The sequence below is a fragment of the Phyllostomus discolor genome, chromosome 6 (genome assembly GCF_004126475.2).
Source record: "Phyllostomus discolor isolate MPI-MPIP mPhyDis1 chromosome 6, mPhyDis1.pri.v3, whole genome shotgun sequence".
In the NCBI taxonomy this organism is placed as follows: Eukaryota; Metazoa; Chordata; class Mammalia; order Chiroptera; family Phyllostomidae; genus Phyllostomus; species Phyllostomus discolor.
In genome coordinates, this window is record NC_040908.2 from 169,515,497 (window position 1) to 169,540,230 (window position 24,734).

At 55.8% G+C, this 24,734-nt stretch overlaps 1 protein-coding gene and 2 long non-coding RNA genes across 4 annotated transcripts in view; all 3 read left to right on the forward strand.

The window, feature by feature from the left end:
• The window catches only part of LOC118501403 (butyrophilin subfamily 3 member A2-like), a 110,270-nt gene that overhangs the window by 32,712 nt on the left and 52,824 nt on the right, over positions 1–24,734 (forward strand). The window lies entirely within an intron of this gene.
• On the forward strand, positions 11,984–17,744 carry LOC118501417. The gene is made up of 3 exons (XR_004904066.1): positions 11,984–11,994; positions 15,207–15,212; positions 17,635–17,744. It is a non-coding gene; the product is annotated as an uncharacterized LOC118501417 (long non-coding RNA).
• Positions 22,358–24,627, forward strand: LOC118501413. Its single transcript, XR_004904062.1, has 3 exons — positions 22,358–22,448; positions 22,662–23,003; positions 24,593–24,627. It is a non-coding gene; the product is annotated as an uncharacterized LOC118501413 (long non-coding RNA).

The following is a 24,734-nucleotide window of genomic DNA, read 5'->3' on the forward strand; positions in this document are numbered from 1 at the left end:
GCGGGGCAGGGTGGGGCAGGACTTTCAGTTCCACAAAGCTCACCAGATTCTGGGAATGAGTCCCTGTGGTTTGGGGTCCAGGATTACTAGGGTAGTGGGTTGCTTCCAGGAGCAGGGTGAGTGCTCACAACAGTGCATTTGAGGGGTGACCCCAGCCAGAGCGGCTGGCCCCTGGGTCAGACGGGTCACCCTGGTCCTGTTGGGCCTGAGTCCTCCGGGGTCTTGGTGGGCCAGCTTCCGGGCCCGGTGTGGCCGGAGACTCAGGGTAGACGCCCACCTAGGAGACGGAGGGGAGACTGCCTGTCCCCAGCAGATTGGGCCTGAGCTCGGGACACCCTTTTGGGATTGAGGCCCTGCCCCGCGAGACCATCGCCTGCCCAGCCTCAGTTGCCCCTTGGGCTGTGCCAGTGTCCTCTTGCGCCTCTACCCATGATGGTCCCTTGTGGCCCCATCCAGGCCTCGCCCTGCTGCCCCAGCTGGACCTCGGGGACAGGTCGAGCGTGAGGGGTACTTGGTCCTCCGCCTGGCCGGGTGTCATCCGGGGGTGGGCGGAGGGAGCCCCAGCTTGGCACTTAGGAAAATGGGGCCGCGGAAGCCCGGGGGACAGGGCTCACATGAAAAGACCGGGATTTTATGACGGCATTCTTTGCAGCGGCCAAACCACTCATTTGGGTGTCAGGACCCCTTTATTGGCCGGGAGGGTTGGGTGAGCAGCCCTGGTGGCCCTGCCCACCAAGTCCCTGAAGTCACTGGGGTAGATGGGGCGTCCACAGGCTGGTTCCCTGGGACCCGTGGTTTCCTGACAGTGTGGGACAACCTTCCCTCAGGACACACACTGCACGTGGGTGTGTCCCCTGGCTGGCAGAGATGAGAGGCCAGCCCTTCTGAGACACCCCCAGCCCCCCAGTGCCCCCAGTTCAGGCTATGCAACGCCCTAGGCCCCTGTGGTCCCCCTGCTCCCAAGTGCGTGATGGGTCTCCAGGTGGGGGCTTGGAGACTCGAGAGGCACCCAGGTGATAGGCTGCTGAGCCACACCAGCACCCACCGTCAGGGCACCCAGCACACCACGGACAGGGGTGCCTGGATGCCAGTGCCATCCTCACCTACAGCCGGATTCACAGGCGGATTGGGGTGCAGGCAGGGTGGGCTGTGTCCTAGCAGCAGGGGGCGGAAAGGCCTCAGCGATGGAGGGCCCGGGACAGGCTGTCCGGGTGGAAAAGGGCAGCTGGGTTCCTGACATTTCTCCAGTGAAGCGTGTTCTTGGTTCCTGTTTCACCGTGAACCACGTTGCTGTGGTGTTTTGTTTCTTTTTGTGGCTTCAGAACTTGAGCTTTTCCAAACCTTGGGGAGAGGCGCCCTGTTTTACACCATGAGGCCTGGGGCGGGACCCAGGAGTTCTGGATGACTGACAGGCTTTCCTGTCCGAACCCTTGACCTTGGGGCATCTCCCAGACACTGTCCTTTCCCAGGACACAGCCCGTAGGTGCCCAGGCAGAGGGCGGTGGCCCTTTGTGCCTGCAGAACCAGCTGGGCGGTGACCCTTCCGACGTTACTGACACGGCCGCCACCTCCGGCTCCTCAGTGACGTCGGCCCCCTGTCCAGAGTGTGTGGAGTTCAGCATGAAGAGACTCGGGGCAACCTAGGAGGTAGTAGCTGTAGTTAACAACGTGGTGTTGTGCACGTAAAATGTCGCTAGGCCCTGGCTGGTGTGGCTCGGTAGACTGAATCCCGGCCTGGGAACCCAAGGGTCGCTGGTTGGATTCCCAGTCAGGGCACATGCCTGGGTTGCCAGCCGGGTCCCCTGTAGGGGGTACCCAAGAGGCAGCCACACATTGATGTTTCTCTCAATTTCTCTCTCTCTAAAAATAAAAATTTTTTAAAAAAATGTTAAGGTAGATTTCATGTAAAGCTTTTTTACGCTAAGAAAAGGGGAAAGTAGAGGGTAACATTCAGAGGTCCCGGGTATGTTTATGACACCCTGTGGTGGCAGTACCACGGGAGAACACACATGTGCAAACCTGTCATATTGTATACGTGAAACACATGCAGTGCCAGGCCCCCACAGGTACACTGCCCGGCAGACACACTTTGGGACCAGAGCGACTCTAAACACCAGCAGCCTGGTTACCGCCCGGGATGTCTGGGAATGCCCCCCCGCCCTGCCCCCCTCCCCCCGCCCCCCCCCACCCCGCCCCGGAAAGAGTTTGTCAGTCAGATTGGTTTGTGCGGACAGACCTGGAAGGAGTTGCCAACGGCGGGATGCAGCCGCTCTCCTCGAGCTCCAGGGAGGCTCAGGGGCAGTTATCACTGAGGCTGAGGGCCCATTTCAGGGACACTGAGGGGTAGTTTTCCCTTCAGGAAGAAGGGATATTTTCAGGGAGGCTGAGGGGCACTTTTCAGGGAGGCTGAGAGGCAGTCTCCAAGGAGGCTGAGGAGCAGATTTCATGGAGGCTGAGGGGAGGATTTCATGGAGGATAGGGTCAGTTTTCAGCAAGGCTGAGGTTCCGCTTTTAGAGAGGCCATCGGCACTATTTAGGGAAGCTGAGGGTACTAATCACGGAGGCTCAGAGGACATCAGCTAGGCTAAGGGGAGGTTTTCAGCCACGATATTCATCACTTTTCACCCAGGCTGAGGGCCAATTATTAGAGGAGTCATGGGAACTATTTAGGGAGGCCTAGGTCCAGTGCTCAGGGAGGCTGAGGGGCAGTTTTCAGTGAGGCGGACAAGCATTTTTCAGGGAAGTTCAGGTAGTTTTCAGAGAGGGTGAAGGGCTGTTTCAGAGATGTTGGGAGCAGATTTCAGGGAGGTGGATGGGCAGTTTTCAGGGTGGCTGAAGGATACTTTTCACAAAAGCTGTGGGGCAACTTTTAGAAGGTTTTTGAAGCAGTTTTCAGAGAGGCTGAGTGGCAGTTTTCAGAGAGGCTGTGGGGCAGTTTTCAGAGAGGCTGTGGGGCAGCTTTCAGAGAGTTTGAGGGGCACTTTTCAGAGAGGCTTGGGGCAGGTTTCAGGGAGGCCAAGGGCCAGTTTGTGAGAGGCTGAGGTGCGGTTTTCAAGATGCTGAGGGGCAGTCTTCACAGAGGCTGTGGTGTGCATTTCAGGGAGATTGGGGAGTTCTAAGAAGCTGATGGGCAGTTTTCAGGGAGGCTGAGGTGTAGTTTTCACGGAGACTGAGGGGCAGTTTTTAAAGAGGCTGAGGGGCAGTTTTCGGAGAGGCTGAGGTGTAGTTTTCAGAGAGACTATCGTGCAGTTTTCACGGAGGCTGATGTGTAGTTTTCACTGAGACTGAAGGGCAGTTTTCTAGAGGCTGAGGGGCAGGTTTTTTTTTTTAATATTTATTTATTTATGTTTAGAGAGGGAAGGGGGGGAGGGGGAGAGAGAGAGAGAGAGACATCAATGTTCGGTTGCTGGGGGTTATGGCCTGCAACCCAGGAATGTATCCTGGCTGGGAATCGAACCTGGGACACTTTGGTTCCCAGCCCGCACTCAATCCACTGAGCTACGCCAGCCAGGGCTTGAGGGGCAGTTTTCACAGAGCTGAGGGGCAGTTTTCACAGAGGCTGAGGTGTGGCTTTCAGGTACACTGAGGGGCAGTTCTCAGAGAGGCTGAGTGGCTCTTTTCAGAGACTCTGTGGGGCAGTTATCAGGGAAGCTGAGGGCCAGTTTTCACAGAGTTTGAGGGAGAGTTTCCGGAGAGGCTGAGGGGCAGTTTTCACAGAGGCTGTGGGTTCCGTTTCAGGGAGGCGAACGGCCAGTTTTCAGGAGGCCGAGGGCCAGTTTTCAGAGAGGCTGTGAGGTAGTTTTCAGAGAGGCTGAGGGGCAGTTTTCACAGAGGCTGTGGGTTCCGTTTCAGGGAGGCGAAGGGCCAGTTTTCAGGAGGCTGAGGGGCAGTTTTCAGAGAGGCTGTGAGGTAGTTTTCAGAGAGGCTGAGGAGCAGTTTTAAGAGGCTCAGAGGCAGTTTTCACAGAGGGTAAGGTGTAGTTTCAAGGGAGGCTGAGTGCAAGTTTCAAAGATGCAGAGGTGCAGTTTGCAGACAGTTAAGGGGCAGTTTTCAGAGAGGCTGTGGGGAAGTTTTCGGAGATGCTGTGGAACAGTTTACACAGAGTCTGTGGGGCAGTTTTCACAAAGGATGAGGTGTGGTTTTCAGGTAGACTGAAGGGCAGTTTTGAGAGAGGCGGACATGTAGTTTTCAGAGAGGCTGTGGGGCAGGTTTCAGAGAGACTGAGGGGCAGTTCTCAGAGACGCTGAGTGGCAGTTTTTAGGGAGGCTGAGGAGCAGTTTTTGAGAGGCTCCGGGGCAGTTTTCAGTCAGGCTGTGGGGCAGGTTTCAGACATACTGAGGAGAAGCTTTCAGAGAAGCTGTGGGGCAGTTTTCACAGACACTGAGTGGCAGTTATCAACGGGTACGAGGGGCAGTTTTCAGAGAGTGTGGGGGCACTTTTCAGTGAGGTGGACAAGGGCAGTTTTCAGGGAAGCTGAGAGGCAGTTTTCAGGGAGGCTGAGGGGCGGTTTTCAAGAGGCTGAGGGGCAGTTTTCACAGAGGCCGTGGGGCAGTTTTCAGAGATTTTGAGGGGCAGTTTTCAGAGAAGCTGCGGGGCAGTTTTCAGAGAGGAGGAGAGGTAGTTTTCAGGGAGGCTGTGGGGCAGGTTTCAGAGATGCTGTGCGACCGTTTTCAAGAGGCTGAGGAGCAGTTTTCAGAAAGGCTGTGGTGTAGTTGTCAGGGACACTGAGGGGGAGTTTTAAGAGAACCTGAGGAGCAGTTTTCAGGCAGGCTGAGGTATAGTTTTCTTGGAGACTGAGGGGCAGTTTCTAGAGAGCCTGAGGGGCAGTTGCCTGGGAGTCTGAGGGGCAGTTTTCAGAGAGGCTGAGGGGCGGTTTTTAGGTAGGCTGAGGGCAGTTTTCGGGAAGCCTGTGGGACAGTTTTCAGGAAGGCTGAAGGGGAGTGTTCAGGGAGGCTGAGGGCGAGTTTTCACAGAGGCTGAGGGGCAGTTTTCAGGGATACTGAGGGAGAGTTTTAAGAGAACCTGAGGGGCAGTTTTCAGGGAGGCTGAGGTGTAGTTTCCTCGGAGACTGAGGGGCAGTTTCTAGGGAGGCTGAAGAGCAGTTTTCAGGGAGGCTGAGGGGCAGTTTTCAGGGAGGCTGAGGGGCAGGTTTCAGGCCAGCTGAGGGGCAGTTTACAAGGAATTTGAAGGGCACTTTTCACAGAAGCAGTGGGGCAAGTTTCAGAGAGGTTTTGGGAAACTTTTCAGAGAGCCCGAGGAGCAGTTTTCAGAGAGGCTGAGGTGCAGATTTCAGGGAGACTGTGGGGCAGTTTTCATGGAGTCTGAGGGGCAGTTTTTAGAGAGGCTGAGGGCTGTTTTGAGGGAGGCTGAGGGGCAGTTTTCAGGGATCTGAGGGGCAGTTTTCACAAAGGCTGAGGGGAATCTTCACAGAGGCTGTGGTGTAGTTTTCAGGGAGGCTGAGGGGAAGTTTTCAGGGAGGCTGATGTGTAGTTTTCACGGAGACTGAGGGGCATTTTTCACAGAGGCTGAGGGGCAGTTTTCACAGAGGCTGAGGTAGTGTTTTAAGGTAGGCTGAATGGAAGTTTTCAAAGATGCTGAGGTGCAGTTTGCATACAGTTAGGCGGCATTTTTCAGAGAGGCTCAGGGGCAGTTTTTGGAATGCCTGATGGGCCGTTTTCAGCTAACCTGAGGGGCAGTTTTGACAGAGCTTGAGGGGCACTTTTCATGGACGCTGACAGGCAGTTTTCACAAAGGCTGAGGGGCAGTCTTCACAGAGGCTGAGGTATAGTTTCAAGGGAGGCTGAGTGGAAGTTTTCAAAGATGCTGAGGTGCATTTTACAGACAGTGGGCATTTTTCAGAGAGGTTGTGGGGCAGTTTTCAGAGATGCTGTAGAACAGGTTACACAGAGGCTGTGGGGCAGTTTTCACAGAGGATGAGGTGTGGTTTTCAGGTAGACTGAGGGGCAGTTTTCAGGGAGGCTGTGGGGCAGTTTTCAGCGAGGCTGAGGGGCGGCTTTCAGGGAGGCTGTGGGGCAGGTTCCAGAGATGCTGTGGGACTGTTTTCAAGAGGCTGAGGGGCAGTTTCTAGGGAGGCTGAGGAGCAGTTTTCAGGGAGGCTGAGGGGCAGTTTTCAGGGAGGCTGAGGGGCAGTTTTCAGAGAGCCTGAGGGGCAGCTTTCACAGAGGCTTTGGGGCAGTTTTCAGAGATTTTGAGGGGCAGTTTTCAGAGTGGCGGAGAGTTAGTTTTCAGGTAGGCTGGGGGGGCAGTTTTCAGGGAGGCTGTGGGGCAGGTTGCAGACATGCTGTGGGGCTGTCTTCACAGAGGCTGTGGGGCAGTTTTCAGAGAGTTTGAGTGGCAGTTTTCAGAGAGGCGGAGAGGTAGTTTTCAGGGAGGCTGTGGAGCAGTTTTTTGGGAGGCTTAGGGCCAGTTTTCACAGAGCCTGAGTTGTAGTTTTCAGAGAGACTATGGGGCAGTTTCAGGGAGACTGGTGTGTATTCAGGGATTCTGAGTGGCAGTTTTCAGAGAGTTTGAGTGGCAGTTTTAGAGAAGCTCAGGGGCCGTTTTCACAGAGGCTGAGGTATAGTTTCAAGGGAGGCTGAGTGCAAGTTTCAAAGATGCCGAGGTGCAGTTTGCAGACAGTTAAGGGGCAGTTTTCAGAGAGGCTGTGGGGAAGTTTTCGGAGATGCTGTGGAACAGTTTACACAGAGTCTGTGGGGCAGTTTTCACAAAGGATGAGGTGTGGTTTTCAGGTAGACTGAAGGGCAGTTTTGAGAGAGGTGGACATGTAGTTTTCAGAGAGGCTGTGGGGCAGGTTTCAGAGAGACTGAGGGGCAGTTCTCAGAGACGCTGAGTGGCAGTTTTTAGGGAGGCTGAGGAGCAGTTTTTGAGAGGCTCCGGGGCAGTTTTCAGTCAGGCTGTGGGGCAGGTTTCAGACATACTGAGGAGAAGCTTTCAGAGAAGCTGTGGGGCAGTTTTCACAGACACTGAGTGGCAGTTATCAACGGGTACGAGGGGCAGTTTTCAGAGAGTGTGGGGGCACTTTTCAGTGAGGTGGACAAGGGCAGTTTTCAGGGAAGCTGAGAGGCAGTTTTCAGGGAGGCTGAGGGGCGGTTTTCAAGAGGCTGAGGGGCAGTTTTCACAGAGGCCGTGGGGCAGTTTTCAGAGATTTTGAGGGGCAGTTTTCAGAGAAGCTGCGGGGCAGTTTTCAGAGAGGAGGAGAGGTAGTTTTCAGGGAGGCTGTGGGGCAGGTTTCAGAGATGCTGTGCGACCGTTTTCAAGAGGCTGAGGAGCAGTTTTCAGAAAGGCTGTGGTGTAGTTGTCAGGGACACTGAGGGGGAGTTTTAAGAGAACCTGAGGAGCAGTTTTCAGGCAGGCTGAGGTATAGTTTTCTTGGAGACTGAGGGGCAGTTTCTAGAGAGCCTGAGGGGCAGTTGCCTGGGAGTCTGAGGGGCAGTTTTCAGAGAGGCTGAGGGGCGGTTTTTAGGTAGGCTGAGGGCAGTTTTCGGGAAGCCTGTGGGACAGTTTTCAGGAAGGCTGAAGGGGAGTGTTCAGGGAGGCTGAGGGCGAGTTTTCACAGAGGCTGAGGGGCAGTTTTCAGGGATACTGAGGGAGAGTTTTAAGAGAACCTGAGGGGCAGTTTTCAGGGAGGCTGAGGTGTAGTTTCCTCGGAGACTGAGGGGCAGTTTCTAGGGAGGCTGAAGAGCAGTTTTCAGGGAGGCTGAGGGGCAGTTTTCAGGGAGGCTGAGGGGCAGGTTTCAGGCCAGCTGAGGGGCAGTTTACAAGGAATTTGAAGGGCACTTTTCACAGAAGCAGTGGGGCAAGTTTCAGAGAGGTTTTGGGAAACTTTTCAGAGAGCCCGAGGAGCAGTTTTCAGAGAGGCTGAGGTGCAGATTTCAGGGAGACTGTGGGGCAGTTTTCATGGAGTCTGAGGGGCAGTTTTTAGAGAGGCTGAGGGCTGTTTTGAGGGAGGCTGAGGGGCAGTTTTCAGGGATCTGAGGGGCAGTTTTCACAAAGGCTGAGGGGAATCTTCACAGAGGCTGTGGTGTAGTTTTCAGGGAGGCTGAGGGGAAGTTTTCAGGGAGGCTGATGTGTAGTTTTCACGGAGACTGAGGGGCATTTTTCACAGAGGCTGAGGGGCAGTTTTCACAGAGGCTGAGGTAGTGTTTTAAGGTAGGCTGAATGGAAGTTTTCAAAGATGCTGAGGTGCAGTTTGCATACAGTTAGGCGGCATTTTTCAGAGAGGCTCAGGGGCAGTTTTTGGAATGCCTGATGGGCCGTTTTCAGCTAACCTGAGGGGCAGTTTTGACAGAGCTTGAGGGGCACTTTTCATGGACGCTGACAGGCAGTTTTCACAAAGGCTGAGGGGCAGTCTTCACAGAGGCTGAGGTATAGTTTCAAGGGAGGCTGAGTGGAAGTTTTCAAAGATGCTGAGGTGCATTTTACAGACAGTGGGCATTTTTCAGAGAGGTTGTGGGGCAGTTTTCAGAGATGCTGTAGAACAGGTTACACAGAGGCTGTGGGGCAGTTTTCACAGACACTGAGTGGCAGTTATCAACGGGTACGAGGGGCAGTTTTCAGAGAGTGTGGGGGCACTTTTCAGTGAGGTGGACAAGGGCAGTTTTCAGGGAAGCTGAGAGGCAGTTTTCAGGGAGGCTGAGGGGCGGTTTTCACAGAGGCCGTGGGGCAGTTTTCAGAGATTTTGAGGGGCAGTTTTCAGAGAAGCTGCGGGGCAGTTTTCAGAGAGGAGGAGAGGTAGTTTTCAGGGAGGCTGTGGGGCAGGTTTCAGAGATGCTGTGCGACCGTTTTCAAGAGGCTGAGGAGCAGTTTTCAGAAAGGCTGTGGTGTAGTTGTCAGGGACACTGAGGGGGAGTTTTAAGAGAACCTGAGGAGCAGTTTTCAGGCAGGCTGAGGTATAGTTTTCTTGGAGACTGAGGGGCAGTTTCTAGAGAGCCTGAGGGGCAGTTGCCTGGGAGTCTGAGGGGCAGTTTTCAGAGAGGCTGAGGGGCGGTTTTTAGGTAGGCTGAGGGCAGTTTTCGGGAAGCCTGTGGGACAGTTTTCAGGAAGGCTGAAGGGGAGTGTTCAGGGAGGCTGAGGGCGAGTTTTCACAGAGGCTGAGGGGCAGTTTTCAGGGATACTGAGGGAGAGTTTTAAGAGAACCTGAGGGGCAGTTTTCAGGGAGGCTGAGGTGTAGTTTCCTCGGAGACTGAGGGGCAGTTTCTAGGGAGGCTGAAGAGCAGTTTTCAGGGAGGCTGAGGGGCAGTTTTCAGGGAGGCTGAGGGGCAGGTTTCAGGCCAGCTGAGGGGCAGTTTACAAGGAATTTGAAGGGCACTTTCACAGAAGCAGTGGGGCAAGTTTCAGAGAGGTTTTGGGAAACTTTTCAGAGAGCCCGAGGAGCAGTTTTCAGAGAGGCTGAGGTGCAGATTTCAGGGAGACTGTGGGGCAGTTTTCATGGAGTCTGAGGGGCAGTTTTTAGAGAGGCTGAGGGCTGTTTTGAGGGAGGCTGAGGGGCAGTTTTCAGGGATCTGAGGGGCAGTTTTCACAAAGGCTGAGGGGAATCTTCACAGAGGCTGTGGTGTAGTTTTCAGGGAGGCTGAGGGGAAGTTTTCAGGGAGGCTGATGTGTAGTTTTCACGGAGACTGAGGGGCATTTTTCACAGAGGCTGAGGGGCAGTTTTCACAGAGGCTGAGGTAGTGTTTTAAGGTAGGCTGAATGGAAGTTTTCAAAGATGCTGAGGTGCAGTTTGCATACAGTTAGGCGGCATTTTTCAGAGAGGCTCAGGGGCAGTTTTTGGAATGCCTGATGGGCCGTTTTCAGCTAACCTGAGGGGCAGTTTTGACAGAGCTTGAGGGGCACTTTTCATGGACGCTGACAGGCAGTTTTCACAAAGGCTGAGGGGCAGTCTTCACAGAGGCTGAGGTATAGTTTCAAGGGAGGCTGAGTGGAAGTTTTCAAAGATGCTGAGGTGCATTTTACAGACAGTGGGCATTTTTCAGAGAGGTTGTGGGGCAGTTTTCAGAGATGCTGTAGAACAGGTTACACAGAGGCTGTGGGGCAGTTTTCACAGACACTGAGTGGCAGTTATCAACGGGTACGAGGGGCAGTTTTCAGAGAGTGTGGGGGCACTTTTCAGTGAGGTGGACAAGGGCAGTTTTCAGGGAAGCTGAGAGGCAGTTTTCAGGGAGGCTGAGGGGCGGTTTTCACAGAGGCCGTGGGGCAGTTTTCAGAGATTTTGAGGGGCAGTTTTCAGAGAAGCTGCGGGGCAGTTTTCAGAGAGGAGGAGAGGTAGTTTTCAGGGAGGCTGTGGGGCAGGTTTCAGAGATGCTGTGCGACCGTTTTCAAGAGGCTGAGGAGCAGTTTTCAGAAAGGCTGTGGTGTAGTTGTCAGGGACACTGAGGGGGAGTTTTAAGAGAACCTGAGGAGCAGTTTTCAGGCAGGCTGAGGTATAGTTTTCTTGGAGACTGAGGGGCAGTTTCTAGAGAGCCTGAGGGGCAGTTGCCTGGGAGTCTGAGGGGCAGTTTTCAGAGAGGCTGAGGGGCGGTTTTTAGGTAGGCTGAGGGCAGTTTTTGGGAAGCCTGTGGGACTGTTTTCAGGAAGGCTGAAGGGGAGTGTTCAGGGAGGCTGAGGGCGAGTTTTCACAGAGGCTGAGGGGCAGTTTTCAGGGATACTGAGGGAGAGTTTTAAGAGAACCTGAGGGGCAGTTTTCAGGGAGGCTGAGGTGTAGTTTCCTCGGAGACTGAGGGGCAGTTTCTAGGGAAGCTGAGGGGCAGTTTTCAGAGAGGCTGAGGGGTAGCTTTCAGGGAGGCTGTGGGGCAGGTTCCAGAGATGCTGTGGGACCGTTTTGAAGAGGCTGAGGAGCAGTTTCAGGGAGGCTCAGGGGCAGTTCTCAGGGAGGCTGTAGGGACACTTTTCAGAGATGCTGAGGGGCAGTTTTCAGAGATTTTGATGGGCAGTTTTCAGAGAGCCTGTGCAGCAGATTTCAAGGAGGCTGTGGGGACAGTTTTCAGAGAGGCTGTGGGGCAGCTTTCCGAGAGGCCAAGGGCCAGTTTTACATAGGCTGAGGGGCCGTTTTCAGGGAGGCTGAGGGGCAGATTTCAGGGAGGCTGAGGGGCAGTTTTCACAGAGGCTGTGGGGCAGCTTTCCGAGAGGCCAAGGGCCAGTTTTACATAGTCTGAGGGGCCGTTGTCAGGGAGGCTGAGGGGCAAATTTCAGGGAGGCTGAGGGGCAGTTTTCAGAGAGGCTGTGGGGCAGCTTTCCGAGAGGCCAAGGGCCAGTTTTACATAGGCTGAGGGGCCGTTGTCAGGGAGGCTGGGGGGCAGATTTCAGGGAGGCTGAGGGGCAGTTTTCAGAGAGGCTGTGGGGCAGCTTTCCGAGAGGCCAAGGGCCAGTTTTACATAGGCTGAGGGGCCGTTGTCAGGGAGGCTGAAGGGCAGATTTCAAGGAGGCTGAGGGGCAGTTTTCAGAGAGGCTTTGGGGCAGTTTTCAGGGAGTCTGAGGGTCAGTTTTCAGAGAGGCGGAAAGGTAGTTTTCAGGGAGGCTGCAGGGCAGTTTTTAGGGAGGCTGAGGGGCAGTTTTCACAGAGGCAGAGGGGCAATTTTGACACAGGCTGTGGGACAGTTTTCAGAGAGGCCAAGGGCTAGTTTGTGAGAGGCTGAGGGGGGCTTTAAGAGGCTGTGAGGCAGTTTACAGGGAGGCTGAGGTGAAGTTTTCAGGGAGGCTGAAGTATATTTTTCACGGAGACTGAGGGGCAGTTTTCACAGAGGATGAGGAGCAGTTTTCAGGGAGGCTGAGGGGCAGTTTTCAGGGAGGCTGAGGGGCAGATTTCTGAGAGGCTGTGTGGCAGTTTTCAGAGAGACTGTGTGGCAGATTTCAAGGAGGCTGTGGGCAGTTTTCAGAGATTTTGAGGGGCAGTTTTCAGAGAGAGTGTGCAGCAGATTTCAAGGAGGCTGTGGGGACAGTTTTCAGAGAGGCTATGGGGCAGTCTTCACAGAGGCTGCGGTGTAGTTTTCAGGGAGACTGAGGGGGAGTTTTAAGAGAACCTCAGGGGCAGTTTCTAGGGAGGCTGAGGGGCAGTTTTCAGGGAGGCTGATGGGGCGGCTTTCAGGGAGGCTGTGGGGCAGGTTCCAGAGATGCTGTGGGACTGTTTTCAAGAGGCTGAGGGGCAGTTTCTAGGGAGGCTGAGGAGCAGTTTTCAGGGGGGCTGAGGGGCAGTTTTCAGGGAGGCTGAGGGGAAGTTTTCAGAGAGGCTGAGGGGCAGCTTTCACAGAGGCTGTGGGGCAGTTTTCGGAGATTTTGAGGGCCAGTTTTCAGAGTGGCGGAGAGGTAGTTTTCTGGGAGGCTGTGGGGCAGGTTGCAGACATGCTGTGGGGCTGTCTTCACAGAGGCTGTGGGGCAGTTTTCAGAGAGTTTGAGTGGCAGTTTTCGGGGTAACTGTGGGGCAATTTTCAGAGAGGTGGAGAGGTAGTTTTCAGGGAGGCTGTGGAGCAGTTTTTTGGGAGGCTTAGGGCCAGTTTTCACAGAGCCTGAGTTGTAGTTTTCAGAGAGACTATGGGGCAGTTTCAGGGAGACTGGTGTGTATTCAGGGATTCTGAGTGGCAGTTTTCAGAGAGTTTGAGTGGCAGTTTTAGAGAAGCTCAGGGGCCGTTTTCACAGAGGCTGAGGTATAGTTTCAAGGGAGGCTGAGTGCAAGTTTCAAAGATGCCGAGGTGCAGTTTGCAGACAGTTAAGGGGCAGTTTTCAGAGAGGCTGTGGGGAAGTTTTCGGAGATGCTGTGGAACAGTTTACACAGAGTCTGTGGGGCAGTTTTCACAAAGGATGAGGTGTGGTTTTCAGGTAGACTGAAGGGCAGTTTTGAGAGAGGCGGACATGTAGTTTTCAGAGAGGCTGTGGGGCAGGTTTCAGAGAGGCCGAGGGGCAGTTTTTACAGAGGCCGATGGGCTGTTTTTAAAGTGCCAGAGGGGTAGTTTTCAGAGAGGCTGACGGGCTGTTTTAAGAGAAACTGGCAGTTGTCAGGGACCCTGAGGGGCAGCGTTTAGAGAGGCCAACGGGCAGTTTTGAGGGAGGATGAGGGGACGTTTTCAGAGAGGCTTAGGGACAGTTCTCAGACACACTGAGTGGCAGTTTTTTGGGAGGCTGAGAGGCAGTTTGCACAGACACTGAGTGGCATTTTTCAGCGAGTAAGGCAGGGCAGTTTTCATAGAGATTGGGGGCAGTTTTCAGAGAGGCTGAGGGGAAGTTTTAGAGAAGCTCACGGGCAGTTTTCACAGAACCTGAGGTATAGTTTTAAGGGAGGCTGAGTAGTAGTTTTCAAAGATGCTGAAGTGCAGTTTGCAGACAGTTAGGGGGCAGTTTTCAGAGAGCCTATGGGGCAGTTTTCAGAGTTGCTGTGACGCAGTTTACACAGAGGCTGAGGTGTGGTATTCAGAGAGGCTGAGGGGCAGTTTTTAGGGAAGCTGCGGGGCAGTTTTCAGAGAGGCTGAGGGGCAGTTTTCAGAGAGGCTGTGGGGCAGTTTTCAGAGAGTTTGAGGGGCACTTTTCAGAGAGGCTTGGGGCAGGTTTCAGGGAGGCCAAGGGCCAGTTTGTGAGAGGCTGAGTTGTGGTTTTCAAGATGCTGAGGGGCAGTCTTCACAGAGGCTGTGGTGTGCTTTTCAGGGAGATTGGGGAGTTCTAAGAAGCTGATGGGCAGTTTTCAGGGAGGCTGAGGTGTAGTTTTCACGGAGACTGAGGGGCAGTTTTCTAGAGGCTGAGGGGCAGTTTTGTTGGTTTTTTTTTGTTAAAGATTTTATTTATTTATGTTTAGAGAGGGAAGGGGGGAAGGGGAGAGAGAGACATCAATGTTCGGTTGCTGGGGGTTATGGCCTGCAACCCAGGAATGTACCCTGGCTGGGAATCGAACCTGGGACACTTTGGTTCCCAGCCCGCACTCAATCCACTGAGCTACGCCAGCCAGGGCTTGAGGGGCAGTTTTCACAGAGGCTGAGGGGCAGTTTTCACAGAGGCTGAGGTGTGGCTTTCAGGTACATTGAGGGGCAGTTTTCAGAGAGGCTGAGTGGCCTTCTTCAGAGACTCTGTGGGGCAGTTATCAGGGAAGCTGAGGGCCAGTTTTCACAGAGTTTGAGGGAGAGTTTCCAGAGAGGCTGAGGGGCAATTTTCAGGGATACTGAGGGAGAGTTTTAAGAGAACCTGAGGGGCAGTTTTCAGGGAGGCTGAGGTGTAGTTTCCTTGGAGACTGAGGGGCAGTTTTTAGGGAGGCTGAAGAGCAGTTTTCAGGGAGGCTGAGGGGCAATTTTCAGAGAGACTGAGCGGCTCTTTTTAGAGACAGTGTGGTGCAGATTCAGGGAGGCTTCGCACAGTTTTCATGGAGCCTTCGCACAGTTTTCATGGAGCCTGAGGGTCAGTTTTCAGGGAGACTGAGGGGCAGATTTCAGTGAAGCTCAGGGGCAGTTTGCACAGAGGCTGTGGGGTAGGTTTCAGGGAGGCCAAGGGCCAGTTTTTGAGAGGCTGAGGGGCAGTTTTCAGGGAGGCTGAAGGGCAGTTTTGACAGAGGCTGAGGGGCAGTTTTCAGAGAGGCTGAGGGGCAGTTTTCAGGGAGGCTGTGGGGTAGGTTTCAGGATTCTAAGGGCAAGTTTTTGAGGAGCTGAAGGACGGTTTTCAGGGAGGCTGAGGGCCAGTTTTCACAGAGGCTGAGGTGTAGTTTTCAAGGTTGCTGAGGGACAATTTTCACAGCGACTGTGTTGCACTTTTTAGAGATACTGTGTGGCAGTTTTCAGGGACGCTTAGGGACAGTTTTCACAAAGGCCAATGATCAGTATTTAGGGATGCTGATTGGAGTTTTCAATTAAGCTCAGGGACAATTTTCTGGCTGGCTGATTCCCAGTTTCCAAGAAGTCAGAGGGGCAGTTTTCAGGGATATAGTCGTGTAGTTTTCACGTAGGCTCATTCCGTTCCAGAGAGGTACACTGGCAGTTTTTAAGGAGGTGAGGGCTAGTTTTCAGGAATGGAGAGTGGTATTTTTCATACAGGTAAGGGGCAGTTTTTCGGATCACAGGGCAGCAGTTTTCCCAGAGGCAGTCAAAGGTATCACAGGCACCAACCAATGAAATATGGCCTTGTATGTCCGGCTTCTCTTTGTCTGGCTGTTGTCCCCAGCCCCTGGGTCACGGTCGGACCTGGCAGAGCGTCACCTCTCTGTGTGGCCGAGTGACACTCAGATGTAGGTGCAGACACACAAGCGGGGTGGTGTTCACTCTCCTGCTCATGGACACGGGGACATTTTTAAAGAAACAAATCCTGAGCCCCGACCGCTCTATGAGAAAAACAACTTTTCAGTAAGTGGTGTTGGGGACCCTGGACGTCCCCAGGCCCAGGAGGAGTTGGGCCCTCATGTTACGGCAGATGCTGAAATGAAGTCACGACGACCCAAAGACCTACCTGAAAGGTCTGAAGACAACAAAGGCCCTGGAGGGTCAGAGGGGACGTCTCATGATGGTGGGTGGAGTTTGGAGCCTAGGTGACATGGGTTACCTGGTGGTGTCTGTGTATGAGTTCCTCAGGGAGCCCCTGTCCCCTGTGCATCCACGGTACTTCAATGACAGGGGTTCTCCTTCCTGTGGTTACGAGTTCCAGTTGGTGTCTGTGTCTGTGTGTACACGCGGCCACTCTGTCCTTCTGTCTGTGCATCTCACTGAGGCGGGTCTGTCTGTACTCAGTCCTGCGGCTGCTGGAAGCAAGGTCGGCTTTGACCTGACAGAAATTCTCTCCTTTTCCCAGTTCCAGAGAGCACACACCAGCTCTCTTCATTCTGTTTAATCTTCCCCGTGTCAGTCTGGGCATCATCATTGTTGCCAAGGTCAAGAAGCCAAACGACGGAGGATTCCAGCCCGTGAGCAGTGGACCCCCAGCGGGGCGCACTCTGAGTTGGAGCCACTGGAGGAGAGTGACAGCCCGGGCTGGGGGCAGGTCCGGGCACTGCGTAAGGACCGGGCAGGGCCTCTGCGGGGTCTTCCCGGTTCTCCCCGCTGAGGCTCAGTTCCCCACAGGGTGACCTGAAGGGAGAACAGCCTGGAAGCCGTCACGGTGCTGTCTCCGCTGAGCCCCAGGCACCTGGCCTCAGGGACGACCTGCCCCTCGGCCATCTGAAGGGTGGCGCGCTTTTTTTGGCATTTCCGTTCCCTGGCTCCAGTTGGGTCCCTGAGAGCCCGTGTGCTCCCGGGAAGAAGCTGGAGCAGAAGAAACGAGGTAATTGCATCGTCCGCTAGGGGCGCAGTTGTAGGGAAGGGCCCCTGGGGCAGCCCGTCCTCGCCAGACCCCGCGGTTCCGGCTGCCCTGGGGCGGTTCCCGCCGCCAGTGGCCCGCCCCGAGGACCCGCTTGGGGTGCCGCGTAAGTGAAACTACCGCACCCGGCTCTGCTACTGCTCCGGAGCGGGGCTCGCTCCGGTCTCTGCGCTCCCTACTCCCGACTCTGTCGCCGCTTCTTGTCGGGGCGCAGGTGGGTGCCAGGCGCTTGGGGAGGGCAGAGCCCGACAGCGGGGCGGGGGTCGCCCGGGGCTGGACAACATCGCGGACAAAGTGCGAGCTCTGAGAGGAGCCGGGACGGGGGTGGTGGAAGGGGAGACCAGTCCTGTTGTGTTCCACCCCCCGCACCCGCGCCCTGGGTGAGAACGGCTCAGGGTGCGAATTCTCCCAACACACGAGTGGCCCCGCGTCCCACTCTGGCCGGACCGAAGGTGCTCTACGGGAGAGGCCGTGGTGGGGAACAGAACGCGGAGCTCAGCTGAGCTTCGCTAGTAGCCCGGTTCCTAACACGCCCGTAACCGACCGGTTGTCGGCGGGGCCTGGCGACCCCGGTCTCCGGGTAGCCAGTGGTCGGGCGGCCCGGGATCGCCTTCCCCCAGCTCTGCGGAGCAGAAGGCTCCGGGCAACCAGGCTGGGGCTGTCTCCGCTCTGCGTTGTGCGCGCCCTGGTGCAGGTGACGCTGGCCCTGGGGAACCTGAGGGGGGCCCCCAGTTTTCCGAGGGGACTAGAGACTGCCCGCATTCCGCTCGCGCCTCGGTGGAGCCTGTCTGCAGACTCCCTGCTTGCGAGTCGCTGGGGGGGGGGGGGGGGGGGGGGGGGTTAGGAGGCTGGGAGGAGGAGCAGGACCGGTGCTCTGGGCTTAGGGGCGCAGTTGCAGGTGCTGCTACAGCCAAACCTACCCCATCGAGTGTGGCCGGAAAGTTTCTTTTAAGAAGCCTGGTGTTTTATTTGCTAAAAATCAACTCCGGTGAGACAGGGCAGACGTCGGTATCTGGACCACTCGGCTGCCCTGCACACTGGCCGGGAAGATGCAGAGGGCCCTGGAGAGGAGGGTGGGCAGGGGCTCTGGGGTGCACACTCAGCACCCCTGTTCCCAGAGCTGCAGCGTCTTGAGAAGAGGTGAGGGTGAGTCAGGTCCCCAGCCCCTGGTACACATGGAGCCAGGTTATCAGTACAGAAGGTTCCAAGGAGCCAGGAGCTGAGGGTTGGTGCTGTGCTGGGGACAGGCCACCAGGTGCTCTGGCACCTCCTCAAGCACAGGCTGCAGGGACCATGTGCCGTCTGTGGCCTGGCCCCCACCTCACCTCTGTCCCACCCCTCCCTCAGGCTCCTGTGTGTACAGAGACCGAGTCCCGGAGTGCAGCCCGTGCGAGCCTGGCTCCTTCTCGGCCCCCTGCAACCAGGAGACCTCGTGCCTGCCATGTGCTGAATGCCAGGAGGGTGAGTGGGCTCAGTGAGGCTTGGGGGCCCCTTGGTTTCTGCAGCCCGCACCGTGTCCACCCAGCTGATAGGAATCACCCCAAGGGCAGGTGTCACAGGTGAACAGAGTGTCTAGGTGGCCAGGGTGCCCTGAGTCTGTGGAGGAGGCTAGGGTTTTGCCACCTTCCCACTCCCGCATTTCCTGCCACCTTGGCAGCGACCCTCCACTCACAGTCCCCTGCACAGGGTTGGGGGGCTTAAATCCAAGCAGGGGATCAGGCCAGTTAGAAAGGCCGCAGCCTCCCCCCAGCACACATGTCTGCCTCAGTGACGAATAAGCAGCAAGTACCTCCTCAGGACCCAGGGCACAAGGGACCTGAGGGAACCTTTCCAGAACATGAGGGTCAGAGAGGTTGAGTGACCGGCCTACCCGAAGACAACTGGGGACTCCTCCCACCTGTGGCCGGAAACTCTGGGCAGGGGTTTTGTAAGGAGGGAGAAGGAAGGAAAAAGAACTTGAGAAACTGGCACGGGAGGTGCTGAGCGTTCTGCACTGAGGGGCCGTGTGCAAGCAACACAGGCTGTGCCCACGACTGCTTCAAGGCCAGCAAGCGTCTGGGAGCTGAATGTCTGCGGGTGGGAGTCAGTTCCTGTGAAGTCCGGGTCTGGAATTCTCGGGCACACGGGCTGTGTCCCTGCGGTCACATCTAGGTGGGCAGGTCGTCCTGTACCTGCTGAGAGAGGGTGGTAGAGACAGTGGGGCGGGTTACCAGGTGCGTGCCTTAAAGATGTGCATGTAAAGATGTCTGTGACAATTATTCGTAAAACATAAAAATCTAAACCAACACACACACACACACACACGTCCGTTGGAGCCGGGACCTGCCACACGGTCTGACCACAGAGGGGGCCCCAGACCATGTGTCTCTTCTTTGGAGAAATGTCTGTTCAGGTGGTCGGTCCATTTGCAAAATCCGGTTGTTTGGGGGGATTTTTTTAATCTTAAATGATTTGTGTTCTTTGTTTTTTGTTTTTGTTGTTTTTTTTAAGAAAATCTTTTTTTTTAAAGATTTTATTTATTTATTTTTAGAAAGGGAAGGGAGGGAGATAGAGAGAGAGAGAGAGAGAGAGAAACACCAATGTGCGGTTGCTAGAGGTTCTGGCCTGCAACCCAGGAATGTACCCTGGCTGGGAATCGAACCTGGGACACTTTGGTTCCCAGCCCGCGCTCAATCCACTGAGCTACGCCAGCCAGGGTGATTTGTGTTCTTTGTTCATTTTGGATACTAACCCCTGGCTGACCGCATGGTCGGCCAAGGCCTTCTTCCGTCTCTGAGTTGTCTTCTCCGTGCGTTGCTGCATCCTCTGCTGTGCGGACACTGCAGTTCCACGTGGCCCCATCTGTTCGGTTTCCATTTGCTGCCCCCCCCCCGGTGGTCACCCACAGAGAGACAGTGTGAGGGGCGGCGTCAGGGGTTGGGGCCTGTGTTTCCTCCAGGGCTCTGGTTTGGGGTCCCATTCACATCATTCACCAGTTTGTGGTCCTTCCTGTATACGGTGTCAGGAGGTGACCCAGGCCCGGTCTCCTGCACGTGTCTGTCAGGTTGTCCCAACGTCTGTTGAAGAGACTGTCTTTCCCCCATTGTATGCCCTTGCCTCCTCTCTTGTGGGCGAATTGTCCGTGTAGGTGACACTTCGTGTCTGGCTGTCTGCTCTGTCCCAGTGATCTGCGCGTCTGTTTTGTGCCAGTGCTGTGACATCGGGGTGCAATGCATTTCATTTGGTTCTGTATTTAGATGGTTTTTTGGTCATGTGGTGTCCTTTGTGGTTCCCTATAAATTTCAGGATTCCTTGTTGTCCTTCTGAGAAGAAGGCCATCGGTGTTTTAACAAGGACAGCCTGAGTCTGGGCTTGGCTTTGGACAGCAGGGACAGTGTGACAACTTCTGGGAAGAAGTGCAACCAGAGAGCGGACAGCCTGAGCCCTGACGGCTGTAGGAACCGAGAGAGGAGACAAAGAGGGGACACGCGAAGGGGGACACACTGAACTCAGGGTTGGCAGGAGCAACTCTGTCACACTGTCCTCGCTGCCCAAAGCCAAGTGCAGACTCAGGCTGTCCTTGTTAAAACACTGATGGCCTTCCTGTCAGAAGGACAAGAAGGAATCCTGTAATTTCTGCTTTTGGACACAACCGCAGGAGGGGCTGACGACACCTCCCTCTGGTTCCCTGTCACTGCTGCACGGAAGTGCACCCGGTGTCCACGTTGTGTCCTGCGACCCCACTGCCTTCATTTCCACGTTCTCATGGGATTTTGGTGGGTCCTCAAATGGTCCTATGTACTGCGTCCTGCCGTCTGTGAGCGGTGCGAAGGCTCCTTCTCCCTCTGATTTGCTTGTTTTTTGTCTCTGTCTCGCGTGACCGCTCTTGCTCGGACTCCCAGTACTCTGGTGCGGGGAGGTGGTGAGAGTGGGAGTCTGTCTTCCTCCTGATCGGAGAGAGGGAGCTTTCGGCTTCTCACTGTTGGGTGTTGTGTCTCTAGGAATTATGGTTTTTTTTTTAAGATTTTATTTATTTATTTTTAGAGAGGGAAGGGAGGGAGATAGAGAGAGAGAGAGAGAGAGAGAAACATCAATGTGCGGTTGCTGGGGGTTATGGCCTGCAACCCAGGCATGTACCCTGGCTGGGAATCGAACCTGGGACACTTTGGTTCCCAGCCCGCGCTCAATCCACTAAGCTATGCCAGCCAGGGCTGGAATTATGTTTCTTTAAATATTTATTTTATTTATTTTTAGACAGAGGGGAAGGGGGGGACGAAGACGGGAAGAGAGCTCAACATGTGGCTCCCTCTCACGCCCACCCCCTACTGGGGACCTGGCCCACAACCCAGACATGTGCCCTGAGTGGGAATCAAACTAACCACCTTTTGGGTCCCGGGCGGGTGCTCAGTCACTGAGCCACACCATCTAGGTCAGGAATTATGTCTTTAACATACATTTTATTTACAATTATAACAAATTGGATGCAATGTATACATTTTGCTATTGTAGATTTTACTAATGAACAGAATTAAATACGAACCTTTGTGTTAATGCCAGCTTTTCCTGAGAATAATTCCTGCCAGTGTAATCCATGGGACTAAGGATAAACTTGTTCAGCCCTGGCTGGTGTGGCTCAGTGGTTTGAGCGCCGGCCTGCAAACTGAAGGGTGGCTGGAGGATCCCCAGTCTAGGACACATGCCTGGGTACATGTCTAGGGTGCGTGCAAGAGGCAGCCACAGAGGGATGTTTCTCTCCCTCTTTTTATCCCTTCCTTCCACTCTCTAAAAGTAAATAAACAAAATCATAAAAACAAAAAAACTTGTTCAGGGCATTTAGTATGCAACAATGGACCGAAGAAAAACGTAGGAATTACCTTCTGGAGGGCGGGCACCTTGAAGCTAGGATTCCCTACTAGGTGAGAGTTCCAGGAGCCCATCTGCATCCGTGACCAACTGGCGTTATTGTGAGAGGCTGCGTTGTGCTTCTCTGATTTTTTTGACGACTCTTCCAGAGCACTGGCCCATTTCACAACGGGTGACTTACCAGTCCCCCTGCCCACCTGCGCTGAGTGTTCAGCAGTTTTTGACTAAAAACCCACATGCCCCATCCTCCCTATTCCCCCGATCTCACCCAGAGTGACTGTTTTTCCTTCCTGAGTGAAAAGAGTCCACAAAAGAAAAGAAACATCCGGACCTGTAGTCCGTGAAACAAAACGGCAGAAGCTCTAAGAGGCCTTAGAGCTGCCAAGTGGAGAGAGTGATCAGGGCGATGGAGGGACGTCCCCACGGGTGTCCCCCATCCAGGGGGAGCCTGTGAGGGGGACCAAAGGGTAAAGGTGTGAGAATAAAAACTCAGTTTTTATAAGTAAGTTCTCTTTTTGGGTCGCCCCTTGTGTACATGTGGCCAAATGCATCCACAAGAGTTCACGTTCGTGTGAAAAACAGCATGTAATTACCATTCTAAGTTATTTAAATTTCATTCCTTCATGCTTTATATTTTAAAATGGTCTGTGATAGGAATGAAAAGCAATAGATATCCTCCCAAATATGTGGAAATGTGTTCTCCTCTCTGGAAACTTTTAGACTTAGACCATTCAGGTAACTTAAAGCACAGGGGGCCAAGGCCCTGGGCTTCTGCCCTGGGTGACACAGGACCCCCTAGGAGGGGCCGAGCAGGAGGGAGGTGAGGGGTTGGGACCCACTGGCTACTGTGCAGAGCTCGGCCTGCAGGGGGCAGCAGCGGGATGGAGACTCAGAGCCCAGGGTCCTGCCTTCCTCAGAGGGTGGTCTGGGGGTGCGCACCTGGCTGGGGCAGGGAACTGTGGGCAAGTGGGGGGCTTCTGAGCAGGTTCCTCCAGGAGAGCCCGGTGCTCCCTGCTGGCGAGGGATAAGGTACCTGCATTACCGCCCCACGTTTCATGGCTGATTTCCATGGAGGGATCCAAGGTGAAGAGACCCCCAGGGGACATTTGCAGAGGAGGCTCTCGGGTCCCCAGTGATGGCAGTGGTGCCCGGGTCGGCCCTGGGCAGGCAGCCTCTCCACGTGGAACCATCCTCCTCCTTCCAGGTGGTCCCTGCTGCCCAGCCCCTGCTGGCCTCTCTCTGTGCACAGCAGGTGAGGATGGGGAGGTGCCTGGTACCCCGTCTGCCTGCCCTCCTTGTGTGCCTCGCCGTGGTCCAGCTGCTCAGCCCCTGCTCAGGTAGGACCGGCTGTGCGTCTGTGTGTCTGCATCCTTTCCCTTCGGGCCCAGCCAGAACCCTGGACTCTGCCCACCCCTGCAAGGCCCGTCCACACCGTACCTGTGTGAGGACTGAGTTCCTGTCTAGGTGTCTGTCACCTCACCTCCCTGCCTGGGACACCCCCTGGCCCTCTGGCCCTGCTCAGTCTGACGGCGCCCCCTTCTGATGACCAGCTGAGTTTGCAGTGGTCGGACCCCCCGAGCCTATCCTGGCCATGGTGGGTGAAGACGCAGACCTGCCCTGTCACCTGTCCCCGAAGATGAGCGCTGAGACCCTGCAGCTGATGTGGGAGTGACCCAGCCGCAGGCAGGTAGTGCACGTGTACGCACACGGGCAGGAGGACACGCCGGCAGAGCAGTTTCGAGGGAGAACTTCGATTTCACTAGAGGACGTCACTGAGGGGAAGGCCGCTCTCCGGATTCGCAACCTCAGCGTCTCTGACAAGGGAACCTATCTGTGTTATTTCCAAGATGGAGACTTCTATGCAAAAGCCCAGGTGGAGCTGCAGGTGGCAGGTGAGCCTCAGGCTTGTTCCAGGCTCCTTTCCCTGGGCGGGAGCAGAGGCTGCAGACCTACCCCAGAGCACGTGGGCTGCTCACCAGCATCCGTCCCCCCGTCTCCATCTCTGTTCCTCTGAGGCCTGTGACACACCCAGGGGTCCCCCAGGGTGACTTCCTCCTACAGCCATTACAGAGTCCCCCACGCCGCCCACCCGTCTCAGAGGGGAGAGGAGGTCGGGGACAGGAAGGAGGAGAAGCCCTCCCCGCAGTGGGTGGCACATGGGTGTTTGGGTTCAGTGTGATTCAGACCGTGGCTGTGGGGCCTCAGGTGCCCGCTGCTGTGAGTCCAGGGGTCTGACCTGCAGGGACAACCTGTGGAGCCCGCGTCCCCCACCAAACCCCCGGGAACACAGCTGCAGGTGAACAGGTTGTGTCCATCCTCGGTGCAGTGAGGGAGGACGCTCCCTTGGGGATGGGGACACCAGGGTGACTCAAGAGAGGGGGCGTCAGGGAGGACTTGGTGCGGTTTCGGGGTGTGTGGAAGAAGTGCTGGGCTCTGGGTGGGACACGGTCAGGATGGTGCGGGTGTCACTGGTCACTCACACCTGGCACAGCGAGGTGGGTCACTGCACACGGTTCCTGTTTCCTCTGTGCTGTCACCCAACCCTTCCATGGCCTTGACGTGGCCCTGACCCACCCCAGTGACGAAACACCTTGTCCGCGGTGCTGCCCCACAAACTTGCCTGTGTCCGGGCATCAGTTCTCCTTCCCCAGACATATCCCTGCCCTGTGGCTTCCAGTGCGTGGGGGCTGGTGGAGCAGGGACGGTGTGGCCCCCTGGCCTTGTCCCCGCACGGCCCCTCCTCAGCCTGCTGTCCCTTTCTGCAGACCTCGGCTCCCCCGACGGATCCCTCCTTGCAGGACTCTGTGTGTTCAGGTCCTCAGAGGGCTGCCTCCCCCTCCATGTGTTCAGGGGCGTGAGGACGGGTGGCAGTAGCTCCCCGCTTCCTGGCGCTGCATCTGCTGTCTTCCGTGGGACAGGTTCCCCTCTGCACAGCCTCGCTGTGGACACTCCCGGGGGGAGACCCTGGAAGGAGAGCCCAGCAGCCTGGCAGTGAGGGCAGCAGGAGCCTCCCGAGGGGCCTGGAGTACGAGTCACTGCTAGGGTGACCACCGGACACTGTGTGTGTATTCTGTTCACGGGAGGGCACGGCCCCCACAGGACGGGCAGCACGGACAGGGGCAGTGGGGTGGGACCCACTTAGGCCGAGGCGCACCACCTCCATGCTTGCCCAGGGAGGGGTGAGGGGCTCTGCCAGGGACCAGCCTGTCTGGGGCAGGGGGAGGGGAGGCTGCGGCAGTCTCTAAGGGGACTTGGGGGAAGCAGCCTCTGCTCTGGCCCAGAGCCCCCTGCCTCCAGCTCGAGGGTGCAGCCAGGGTCAGGCAGTGGCCCCATCGGGGATCAGTCTCTGCTGCACAGCCCACGCTGGGAGCAGCTCCTGGTCAGTCCCTGCTGGGCTCATCAGTGTGGGTGCCCCTCCCTGGTGAGGAGACCCCACCAGTACAGAGGTCTCCCCACGGTTCAGCTCACTTCTCCTCCCCAGCGCTGGGCTCTGACCCCCACATTGACATGACGGGCCACGAGGCTGGAGGGATCTGTGTGACCTGCACATCTGCCGGCTGGTACCCGCAGCCCCAGATCCAGTGGACAGACGCCAGGGGACAGAGTTTGCCCTCAGAGGCAGC